The following is a 12,487-nucleotide window of genomic DNA, read 5'->3' as shown; positions in this document are numbered from 1 at the left end:
TCTCTTCCTTTCTTCCCTCTCCCTCTCCCTCACTCATTACATAGTTTCCCAAATTAAATCCAGCCCACTTTTCCCCCTTAATTTTAGTTATGGGTTCAAATCACTGTCTATCTGAAGTTCTGCTCACAGAATTAGATACCAGTGTACTCACTCCAGGGACCGGCTGTTATATTTCATCATATCATCCTGACAACAGGTATTTTTGATCCATTATGTTTTCCCTGTATGGATTGTTAAGCTGATATACTCGATGTACTCATGTGTCACAGTGATATTTGAGAGTTCACTGGGGATCTTAAAACAGCTGCATCTGTAGGATCTCATTGTCCAAAGGGAATCTTTCTCTCATTTGGAGGCCTTGCACAGAATCTACTGCAGTAGCAAATGCTTTGGGGGAGCATATAGCTTCCTTTTTTATTCCTCACTTCAAGTTAATAACCAGGATTGTTAAACAGTTATTTCTGTGGTTGTATTTATGAAGGTAAATTGTATAGCTAAGCACATGCCTGAGACATTCCTATGGGGATGGCATCCTCAAAATTGTACCTTACTGTAATGGTACAAATGCTCATTTGGAAGCAACGAATAATAAATGCATCTAGTATTATTTGTACCTCTTGGTAAATTATGTAACTATATCAAGGTGTGGCTTGCTGTAGATACTGATTTGTGAAAGACTGCTCACTTTTTTCCCTTCTCATGTTCACTAATGATACCATTCATATGTATGGATAAGTATTTTAAAGGAAGGAAACAAGTATCTGTTAAGAACCTATAATGTACTAAGCTCTATACAAATATTATCTCATTTGATCTTCACAAAAACTCTGGAGGTAGGTGTAATTATTATTCCCACATTCCAGTTTAGGAAATCAAGGCAGACAGAGAATATCTGACTTGTCCAGGGTCACACAGTTAGTTTGTGACTGAAGCTAGATTTGAATTCAGGTCTTCCTGATTCCAGGCCCAGAATTTATCTACTAGGCCACCTGGCTGCTTCTAAGATAGAGAAAATAGGTATGCGGCCTCCAAGGAAGGAAGAAGGAAATAAAATATTTATTAAGCAGCTATTTTGTGCCAGGTATGGTGCTAGATGATTTACAAATATTATCTCAATCACCAAGAACTAGCTTAGACTCTGAAAGAATTTGTTTTAAAAGAACAGATCAAATAAATTATTAATTTCCTCTAAAAAATCTTCTCTGAGCCTTACAATAACCCTAGGATGTGGGTGCTATTATTATCTTCATTTTTCAGTTGAGGAAACTGAGTCAGCCAGATTTAAATGATTTTTTCTGAAGTCTCACAGTTCCTAAATGACTGAGGCCACATTTGAGCTCCGGACTTCCTAGCTTCAGCCCCAGTGCTCTGTGCACTATGGTATTACCTAGTGGCCTCTAGGCAGGAATTACTGATATTTTCTTAGGTGCTTTTTGGGTAATAGTATTTGTTTATAGTGTTTTTCCATTCTTTTGGTATCTGATCCTCCTTGTAATAGCTTATAAAATGATCACTCAATACATCTTGAGATTGTGTCAACTCTGACCCAGATTTTTTGGTGTGTACCTAATCTGCTTTAGATGTTTTTCCTGAATTCATCTTGTAGTACCCTTTAGAGTTCATTTTTTAAAGTTTCCTTAAAGCAGATAGGGGAATGGTGGGTTAAGGTCTGAATACATTTCCATCATTGCTGATGATTAAAATGGAAAAATTTTTTTTATCCTTTACCTTCCTTCTTAGAGTCAGTACTCTGTTTTGGTTCCAAAGCAGTAGAGTGGTAAGGGCTAGGAAATGGGGGTTAAGTAACTTTCCCTGGGTCACACAGATGGGAAGTGTTTGAGATTTGAATCCAGAATCTTTCATCTCTACACCTGGCTTTCAATCTCAACGATCCACCTAACTGCCAACAAAATAGATCTTTATTGAAATGTATCAAAGAAAACCTCTAATGTTCTCCATTTTGATCATAGCTTCTTAGAGAGCTTAGTGATCAGAAGCATTTGGAATTAGGAGACTTGGATTCAAGTTCTTGCACCAACTCTTCCTACCTATGTGACAGTGAGAAAATCACTGAGTCTTATTTTCCACATATTTAACATGGAGATAATATCACATTAAGTCCAAGGCATAGTACATTGCTGAGCCAGTCAGTGCCCTCAGCTAAATAAGACCTTTTTAAGACTCGTTCCATGGAGCTTATTATTTTGAGCCAAAAGAGATCTTAGAACTGTGTTGGCAAACCTATGGCACGTGGTCCAGAGGAAGCTGCTCCCTTTGCCCTCTCCACTGCACCTGAGGACTTTTCTCACATCACCCACACCTCTGCCCAGCAGCCTAATGGGAGCACTTCTTCCTTCCCCCGTCTGGGGTAAGGGGTGTGAGGATTGCAGTTTGGGCACTTGGTTTCTAAAAGGCTCACCATCACTGTCTTCAACCATCATATAATCCAATCACTTATTTTGGATAAAGAACATGCTCAGGGAGGCTTACCAGATTAGTCTGAGAACATAGTAAGTAGCAGAGCTGGGATTTGATCCATTGTTCTCCGAATTCAAATCCAGTCATCTTTCCACTATATCACCTTCTTTCAGTTGGCTAACCTTAGAAAAGATTGTTTTTAAGCTACTTGAGACTTGGTAGAAAGCAAACCAAAGGGATGGCCAGTGATAGCACAGTGATGGTGTCTCAATGGTGGGTTAAGGTCTGAATACATTTCCATCATTGCTGACAATTAAAATGGAAAAAAAAAATTTTTAAACCTTTACCTTCCTTCTTAGAGTCAGTACTCTGTTTTGGTACCAAAGCAGTAGAGTAGCCCTCTTCTTCTCATCTGTGTGTCTTTGTCAGAGACTGACATTTAGTGGTTACAGTATTATGACACATCTACCCCCCTTGAACTGCTATAAATAGAGAAAAATTATTAATAAATTGGACTGGGTAAGATTGATTGACTGGCAAAGGATGTTATCTTAATGTTGCTTGGAGTTTGCTAGCCTTATTACCCTCCCTCACGATGTATGAAATAGAGTATTACAGACCAAAGATGAGAAGGCGGGTAGAAGGTATTAAGATGTCTTTATTCAGGGGGTATCTAGGAAGCTCAGTGGATTGAAAACCAAGCCTAGAAATTGGAGGTCCTGGGTTCAAATATGACCTCAGACATTTCTTTGCTGTATGATCCTGGGCAATCATTTAACTACAGTTGTTTAGCCCTCACCACTCTTCTGCCTTGGAACCAATACTTGGTATTGATTCTAAGATGTAAGGTAATATTTTTTTTTAAACCCTTACCTTCCATCTTGGAGTCATTACTGTGTATTGGCTCCAAGGCAGAAGAGTGGTAAGGGCTAGGCAATGGGGGTCAAGTGACTTGCCCAGGGTCACACAGCTGGGAAGTGTCTGAGGCCAGATTTGAACCTAAGACCTCCCATCTCTAGGCTTGGCTCTCAATCCACTGAGCTACCCAGCTGCCCCTGTAAGGTAATGTTTTTTAAAGATGGCTTTATTCTTTGACAGAAATTTCAATAATCAATTATTAGGCTGACTTAGTTGATCAATAGTTTCTTTTTTTTACCTTTTTTTAAAATAAATGACATCAAAACTCTAGTAGAAGGGAGAAACTTCCCTTTCTGTTTGTCTGTGTAAACAGCTATGCTATTTATAAAGGTAAAAAGATCAGTTTTTCTTTGGGGCAGTTCTAGGCAGACTTTATTGAATAGAAAGATTTCTCTGGGTTGTTCTGAATGTGGCTTAGATCTCCAAGTGTGCTTGGTAGTGACTGTTTTAGGCACTAATACACAAGGTCAGACATCTGGGAGGGAACTGAACAGTTTATTGAGTCATCAAATATCCAGATACTTTCATTATACTGGAAAATAGCTGGACAATGGGCTGAAAAGTTCCATATTCACTCCTATTTTTGAATAAAAACCTGTGAATTTTGTAGACATATCGTGAGTATCCTTGGGGTTAGTAACTCTCTTCTGAATTGTACTAAGAAATTCCCAGAGTTTGTTCTGGATTAGGGATAAAGAAGGCTTGGTCCAGAACCTGAATGATTCTGAACAAAACAAGAGAGAATTCTCATGTCCCCTTCCCACTCCTGATTACCTGGGGAAAAGGGTGACAGAAATATTTAACCTCTTTGCCAAGTTGCACTAACAGCCATGCCTCTCAGCTCCCGAGAGTCATTATTGTCTAGGAGGGCAGTGAGTGACCTTTTAAATCTGAGTAGAAAGAACTACAAGTAGGCTTGATGCTTCCTAATATTGTTCTTTATCTGTTTGTATATAATTCTTGTTTTTTCTTTGCAGGTTCAAGCATACCTTTATGTATTCTCAGTGTCTAGCACAGTGCTATATACAGAATAGGTGCTCAAATAAATGTTTTTTTGATGAATGATGATGGAAAGGAATTGGAAATACAGGAGGAATCCAACTTAGTTTTCTCATTTGTGCTTTCATTTTCTTACTTCTCAACCAACTTTCCAAAACTGCAAAGAAGGTTTTTTTTTTAATCTGCAGAATAGATCATTAAATTCAGGATGATTTTTGAGTTAACATCAAAGTGAATATTTGAAGGCAGGCTCAGAGGTTGGGGAAGGAGCAAGAGCTCAAAAATATGAACTCATCTTTCTTTATACAGTGCTTTATAGCCTATGAAACAGGCATATTCCTTGTAATAATACTATGATTATGTCTGATTATCCCCAATTTATAGATGAAGAAACTGAGATGCAGGGAGGATAAGCAACTTTTATAATGTCAGAAAGCTAGCAAGTCTTCAAAACCAGAACTGGATCCTAGGTCTTAGTATCGATCCTGGCATATAGTAGACACTTAATAAATTTTGATTGATTGATTCCATTGAGCGTTTTCTCAATTATACCATACCTACCTCTTGAATACTAAATCATTGCCCAAGCTCATGTTTTATATTGTACTTTAGAAAATGTTTTCTTAGAAAAGTTTTCATTCATCATTCTACTTGTCTTCTTTATTTACTTCTCTTATTCAAAACCTATTTGCAAAATTGCAATGTGGCTATATTTAATGCAGATGCATTAGCTCCAGATATAATAACACTTCACAATTCGATGATGTTTTAAGGCTAAGTTTTAAGTATTAAGGCTTATAAAGTACCTTTCTCATAGAAAACCTATGAGATTAGTAGTGTACATGTTACTATCCTCATTTTATAAAGAAAAAAAAAATCCCTGAACCTTAGAGGGACTAAATGATTTGTCCAATAAGTAACACAGCTGATAAGTGCTGGATCCAGGATTTGCATACAAGTGTCCTGCTTCTAAGCCCAAATTCCTATCTCTTATGCCATGTGGCCTCTTCGACTCAAGATCCATAGCCCTGGGAATTGTGAATGGCTCCTCCAGTAAGCACAGCAGGGATTTCACAGCAGCTGGACATTGTTATTAAGGAAGCTGTGTGTATGTAACTGAAGCTTAGAATAGCAAAGCTGTGTGTGCTGACAGTCAGAGGTTCAAGCAAAAAGGCGCAATCTTTGAGTAGTCAGAGTTGATTAGAGTGCTTTGAAGATGAGCAGTGGAAAAATGCAATTCCTTCACTTTTCATTCTGTTGAGATTTGCACTTAGGGGAAAAAAGGTGTTTGCTGTTGTGTGCAGGGTGAGCTATAAACAGAGTCTAATTTGGGTCTTAATCTAAAATAGCTCTCATTTGGATCCTTTCTGTTTGTAGGCTAGTAGGAATATTTTGTGCATTGCTTCTGGCAAATAGTAACGTTGTTTAAGCTGGAGAAGTAAAACCACAAAACCATTAAAAACTCGATTTCACTTTCCAGTCTTAATTTAGTGCTGATAAAAGATGAGTAGTTTCATTGTAGATCACTGTCTTCTGTTCTTTGCAGTGGTCATGCCTTATGCCTCTGCTTCACTAAGGGTCCTGACCAGTTCCCACTTACCTGCTAAAAACCCTCACCCCTAAACTTTGACTATCATATTACTGGAAGGAAAAGGGACTGGTTTTCCTTTTTCCAAAATGACTCATTCTTATCTCTTTAAAAGCATCACTTCTCAAAATGTATAGTTGGAACAAATAACTGAACTTGGCCACAGAATTTGAGACTTTGAAGGGACCTCAGGTGGATGTCTTGTCCAGCCTTCATGTGAATGGAATCACATTATATCACAGCTGCCAAGTGGTCATCCATAATCTGCTTACAGACTACCAATGAGGAAAAATCACCAATGACAACACCAATCTACTTCCCCTCAAGGTAGCATATTCCATTTTTGGACAGTGCCAATTGTTAGAAACTTTTTCTTGATAGAAATTGTACATTTTTCTCTTTACAACTTTCATTCACTGCTCCTGGTTCTATGCTCTGGAACCAAACACAAAATAATCTAACCCCTTCTCCACATGATGGCTCTTAAAATACAGGAAGACAGCTGTCATGTTTCCCTGAATTTCCTTTTCTCCAGACTTACCGTGACCACTTCCTTCAGTTGACACTCATGTGACATGGACTCAAGGTCCTTCACTATCCTGAATTCTATCTGAATTCTCTCTATTTTATCAATGATTGATATGTCTTTCTATTAATGTGTCTATGTTCTTTTTAAAGTGAGGCACCCAGATTTGAACATAATACTTTGGATAAGGTCTGATGAACTCAGAGTAGCATGGATTGACTCCTGGAAGCAATGTCTCTCTTTATGCAGGGTCAGACTGCTACCTCACACTGCTCATTCAAGTATTGAACTTGAGTCCACCAAAATTCCCAGATCTTTTTTTTCCAGAATGACTACTGCCCATTCATTCTTCCTCCATATTGTACTTAGGAAGGTGATTTTTGTAATCACATTTGCCAAGTCTAAGACACTAGGTTAAAAAAAATTAAAAAGGCACTATATTTTTGTAATATTTAAAATACACTTTACCTATTGATGTTTTGTACACTGTGAGTATCTTTGCTATACCTTAGTTTTCCTCTTGATAGTGTTATATATTGTTTTCTCTTGTTATATAATATAATATATAAGTGATCTTGAGAGATATCAAGGCATAGTGGACAAAGGACCAGTCTTAGAATTAATTGGGAAGATCTGAATCTAAGTCTCATCTTTCTAGCTTTATGGTCATGAGAAAGACATTTTTCCTCTCAGTAGTCTTAGAAATGCTTTTTAAAAAAAAAACTCTTACCTTCCATCTTGGAGTCAATATTGTGTATTTGCTCCAAGGCAGAAGAGTGGTAAGGGCTAGGCAATGGGGGTCAAGTGACTTGCCCAGGGTCACACAGCTGGGAAGTGTCTGAGGCCAGATTTGAACCTAGGACCTCCCATCTCTAGGCCTAGCTTTTAATCCACTGAGCTACCCATCTGCCCCCTTGGAAACTCTTTTCTTCTTTTTTTCTTTTTTTTTATTAATGTATTTTATTTGATCATTTCCAAGCATTATTCGTTAAAGACATAGATCATTTTCTTTTCCTCCCCCCCCACCCCCCATAGCCGACGCGTAAGTCCACTGGGCATTAGATGTTTTCTTGATTTGAACCCATTCCTTTGTTGATAGTATTTGCATTAGAGTGTTCATTTAGAGTCTATCCTCTGTCATGTCCCCTCACCCCTTGGAAACTCTTGAAGAATATAAGTTACACAGAAATAGCTCCTTTACATTGGTGGAGAGTTTCCATACCAGAATTTCTTTATGCCAATGAAATCAAAGTGCACTTATACTCCCAAAAATTCTCATGTAAAAAAGCATAATGCTACATATACATTTTATAGGGCTTATTAATGACACCAGGCTCCATAGGTTAATAGATTAGACATATCCTATATTCCATCATTAGCCATTATAGTCCTTATACTCATCTTTCAGGTGAAGACTCTAGAGAATATTGGGTAGATGGAAGTGGGAGCAGTGGCAGGGTGACAGCAATACAGCAGATAAAGTTAAATAGGCTAGAAGTTGTGGCTATGAGTGCACATCTTCTATGCTTTTGTTTCAGTTTCAATGATCTTTATTTACAAAATGACAGTAACAAATCTTATTTAAAAGAATACAAGTAATTTTCAGAAAGGAGAATAAAACAAAACTTCAAGCCTTGGGCAAAGCCCATCCAGGTTACTAAGATAGAATTACTTTTTCATATAGGTAACAGAATTAAGAGAGATTAGTTTTCTTCTGTTCTTTGATTTAAGAAGAATTCAGAACAATCATTAGTAAAGAAGTGTGGGACAATATGAGATGCAGACAACCAGAAAGGTTTGTTGCTGCCACAGCATCAGGGAGGTCGAAAGAAAAGAGATAAAAGAAAAACAAATGTTATTGTCTGGAGTTGAATCAGAATTGAGTACATGGTATATTTATTACACCTATATACTAGCCATATATGGTATATATACTTCTTGTTCCCCAAGACCCTAAAATATATAAATATAGATAAATACTTAAAAAGTGAAAGTTAGGTTTAGAGAGACTTTAGCTAGTGATCTCTGGCTCTTGTAGCTATTATATGATATACTTTTCAGAGTTCCACAGACAACACCATTCATCTAGTCCAATCCATATCTGAACAAGGATACCCTCAACAACATATCTCCCTTCCTTCCTTCCTTCCTTCCTTCCTTCCTTCCTTCCTTCCTTCCTTCCTTCCTTCCTTCCTTCCTTCCTTCCTTCCTTCCTTCCTTCCTTCCTTCCTTCCTTCCTTCCTTCCTTCCTTCCTTCCTTCCTTCCTTCCTTCCTTCCTTCCTTCCTTCCTTCCTTCCTTCCTTCCTTCTTCTTTCCTTCCTGTCTTTGTCTCTGTCGGTCTCTACATTTCCTTTCCCCAAAACACCCATGTGACTTGTCACATTAAGGAGCAATTTAACTTCATTATCAGCATGGTCCATGCTTAATTAACATTGTTTGTTTGTTTCTAACTGGAAGAGTAGATCAGGAAAAACTTGTTGGCATAATATACCTGGATTTCCACTAATCAGCTAATAAAGACTCTTGTATTGTCTTCATAAACAAGATAGAATGAGATAGAATAAGTGATACAACACTCAGGTAAATTCAGAATTGCATGAAAGTCAGAAAAGAATAAAAAGAGATTTTGGCAAGTTTTGGAACCCACCAAGATTTCTTTGGCAACTGCTTTGACGAAGTAAAGTTTCCTAGAGAGGTAGTGCTGTTGGCACTGTTTGATTTTGCCATGCCTGTGGAGCATGGCATTGTCATCTCACAAGTCTCCCATCTACTCTAGTCAGTTGTTCCTCCATTCCACCCCTTTCCATCTGCTCTAGGTTTGCTGTGTGATACTCTAGGAGTAATCTCAGGTCTTGCTTCCCTTTGCCCTAGTTGGCTTCAGCATCAGCACCACGGAGAGGCCCTGTGCTCCAGCTGCTCAGAAGAAAAACCCAAAATGGAGTTTGGATGTACAGTTTTTTGCTCCTGTAAGCCTGTGAAACTCTCAGTAGGAAATCTCTTCAAGGGCAAAGGAAAAGGAAATCTCAGGGAATCTTAGAGATTCTGGGAAATGCATGCCCACACACCTTTCCTAGGTTCCCTTAGTCTTGCTAGTTCTTTTCCCCAGACATTCTGGGAAGGCTGTGGGTAGACCTATTACAATGGCAGTCATTGACTTCCTTTTGAGGTTCTCATAAATGATTCCTTTAATATGCTGTAAGAATTTTACTTGGAATTGAAGTCAAAGTCACTGGCTTTTAGTCTGAACTTTACCTTCCAACTTAAAAATGATGAAGTCAGAACATTTGCATTTCTCCAACCCTATGGTACCTCCTCCATTGTCTTCATTTTTTTTCTAAGCTAACTGATCTACAAGTCAGTAATCACATCAGAGTACTTTCAGTACCCTCAGATGTTATTCATCTCTGACTTGTGACTTGATTGGTGTAGTGCCCCATGATTTCACCACTTTCTCCTTTTTTCTTTTTCTTTTCTTTATTTAAAAAGCCCATAACTTCCATCTTAGAATCAATACTATGTATTGGTTCCAAGGCAGAAGAGTAGTAAGGGCTAGACAATGGGGGTTAAGTGACTTGCTCAGGGTCACACAGCTGGGAAGTGTCTGAGGTCACATTTGAACCCAGGATCTCCCATCTCTAGGCCTGGCTCTCAATCCACTGAGCAACCCAGCTGCCCCAGATTTCACCACTTGCTACTCAGATTGGTGTTTGTTGATAACCCACAGGCATTTTCTCATCATGTCCTCACTTGTCTTTTAGTGTTTTAGTTCCCTATGACAAAAACCTGATGACATTCAATGCAGGTATGCTTTAGAAAACAAGGACTGAACCAGAAGTTACTATAATGGATGCAATGCTTCCACAATGAATTAAGATTTTCCAAATTGGGACATAATTTTTTGGAAGGTAGTGACTTGGAAGGTAGTAGTCTCCCTCACTAGAGGTCTTCAAACAAGGATTGGATGACCATTTGTTATTCTAGAGAGAATTGTTTTTTAGGTATTCTTTTGGCCATGTGGCCACTAAGGTTCTTTCTATCTCAATAACTTTGTGATCTGTTGTGATAAGACTTCTTCAGAGACATGAACCCCATAAAGGAATATCATCAATGCACACACAAGGTAAGCCCTCCAGAAATAATAGACTCCTGGAGTTTCCTTGCTCCTGTAGAAAAAGATAATTCCCCTCTCCTGCTCTCCCCTCAAACATGAGGAGTTGGAAAAGAAAGAGGAGGGGAAGGTGTGTAGTGATTGGTAGATAGTGAGATGGTTTGGGTGGATGCCTAGATAGAAGTGAGACTGAAGCCTGGTCTGGTGTTAGGGCCAGCCAGTAGATATAATAGGCCAAGTGGGTAATTTGCAAACACACCATCATCCTAGGTTGGGGGCTTCAAAGATTAGTAGATTAATTTCTTGAGGGGTTTAGGTCATGGATTCTGTAAGCCATGTCTTCTGTCTCAGGTCTGGTGTTCAGGGCATAGGTCCTGGTGAGGAGAAGTGGGACAGTGGCCACAGAAAGTGAGACAGCCTAGTTGGACAACTGGATGGAGGTCTGAAAGAAAGTAAAAGATAGCAATCAAGAGATGTAAGGTAAGGAAAACATGATCTGGCTATGTAGTGAGAATGAGACACAATATTGTACTGAATATTATTGTACTGGTGCCCACAAAATGCTGAAAGCCTTGCAGGCAAAGTATCCATTGTGTTGAGTAGATTTATCTGTGGAGGATTTATGGGAGGATAGGGTATTACACTGAATGAAAAGTTGGGTAAAGGTTTTTATCCTTATTGTTGGAGGGAGTACTTAGTTCTTGGATATACTGAAATATAGCGGTTGCATGCATAGTAGTTATCCTGTTATATGTTACATGATATCATAGAAGTATCTCATAATACAAACTTATTATAAGCCTCTATGTCAAGAAGAGAAGACTTAGGTAACCTTCACTGAGCAGCATATCACAGCAGCTAATTACTATAGGGATTCTGTATTGGCTCCTCGAGAAGACTGAGAATTTCTTGGAGAACTAAGAACAAGTAGGGATCAATGAAAAATTTAAAGGTAGAATGAAGTTACACTAAAGCATCTCTAAATTTATTTCTAGTTCTAAACTTCTATGAGTCTCTGATTCAAATGTAATTTTTTGGCAAAGTGAACAGGGACCTATGTAATTTATAATTAATTTAAAAATTGAACTTAAGGGAAACAAAGAAGTTAAAACAAATTTTGAGGATACTGTTTTGGCTATTTTAGAAAAATTGTAGGAAGGACTTTATTGAAAAAAAAGTAAAAGTAGTTCAAAGCTGGATTTGCCCTAAGGAAGCACAAGAAAAAAATTGCATTTTTTCCATAAGAGAGATAGATGAAGGCTTAGTAGGCTAAATTAAAATTTTTGAATTATGAGCTGAAATGTAAGTGAAAGGCCAAGCAGTGGTCAGTTAGACCTTATTCAAAGGAAATAGTAAAAGCTGATGACAGAAAAGGGAAGAAATGCAAGGTGAAAAATTATAATGGGATTTTGAAGGAAATTGTATTGATATAATAATAATAGCTAACATTTATATTTTTAAAGCATGTAAAATATGTTTTAGTGTTCTTTAAAAGGGTTCAGAGTTTGTTTGGAATCAGGGTACACACCTCTCAATGAGTCCAACATTTCTCTTACCATGTCAAATTGGCTTCAGCTAGCAATGCTTCATTAAACTCAAAGGAAAACGCTTTTGATTTCATACTTACATATTACAATTTGAAAATTCACATCAGGAACAAAAGACCGAGAAAGGAAAAATACCTTCTGACTTATATTAAGGAAAAGCATAGGTTTACTCTTACTGTTTATTGAAAAATTAAACTATGAATTGGACAGTAGAAAAGGTACCATGGGACAAGAAGGCATGAAAAGAGGTTGGATTTAGGGAGTATATGGTAAAAGTTACTGATTAAGCAGTATTATAGGTTAGAGAAATTTTAGACTATGGAAAGAAATTGTCACTTCATTATTTCAGACTTCCACTTTTTAGAAATTGCAAAGGCCTGAA

At 37.9% G+C, this 12,487-nt stretch overlaps 1 protein-coding gene across 6 annotated transcripts in view; it reads left to right on the top strand.

The window, feature by feature from the left end:
- The window catches only part of GRIN2B (glutamate ionotropic receptor NMDA type subunit 2B), a 641,083-nt gene that overhangs the window by 13,642 nt on the left and 614,954 nt on the right, over window positions 1-12,487 (top strand). The window contains exon 3 of one of the 6 annotated variants that reach the window (XM_056799172.1): window positions 10,910-11,038. The exons of the other annotated variants lie outside the window; for them this stretch is intronic. The gene's annotated coding sequence lies outside the window, so the exon portion shown is untranslated. The remainder of the gene's footprint in view (window positions 1-10,909; window positions 11,039-12,487) is intronic. 6 annotated transcript variants of the gene reach the window in all.

This window comes from Monodelphis domestica, chromosome 5, assembly GCF_027887165.1.
Source record: "Monodelphis domestica isolate mMonDom1 chromosome 5, mMonDom1.pri, whole genome shotgun sequence".
Taxonomy (NCBI): Eukaryota; Metazoa; Chordata; class Mammalia; order Didelphimorphia; family Didelphidae; genus Monodelphis; species Monodelphis domestica.
This window is presented reverse-complemented; position numbering and strand designations above follow the sequence as displayed.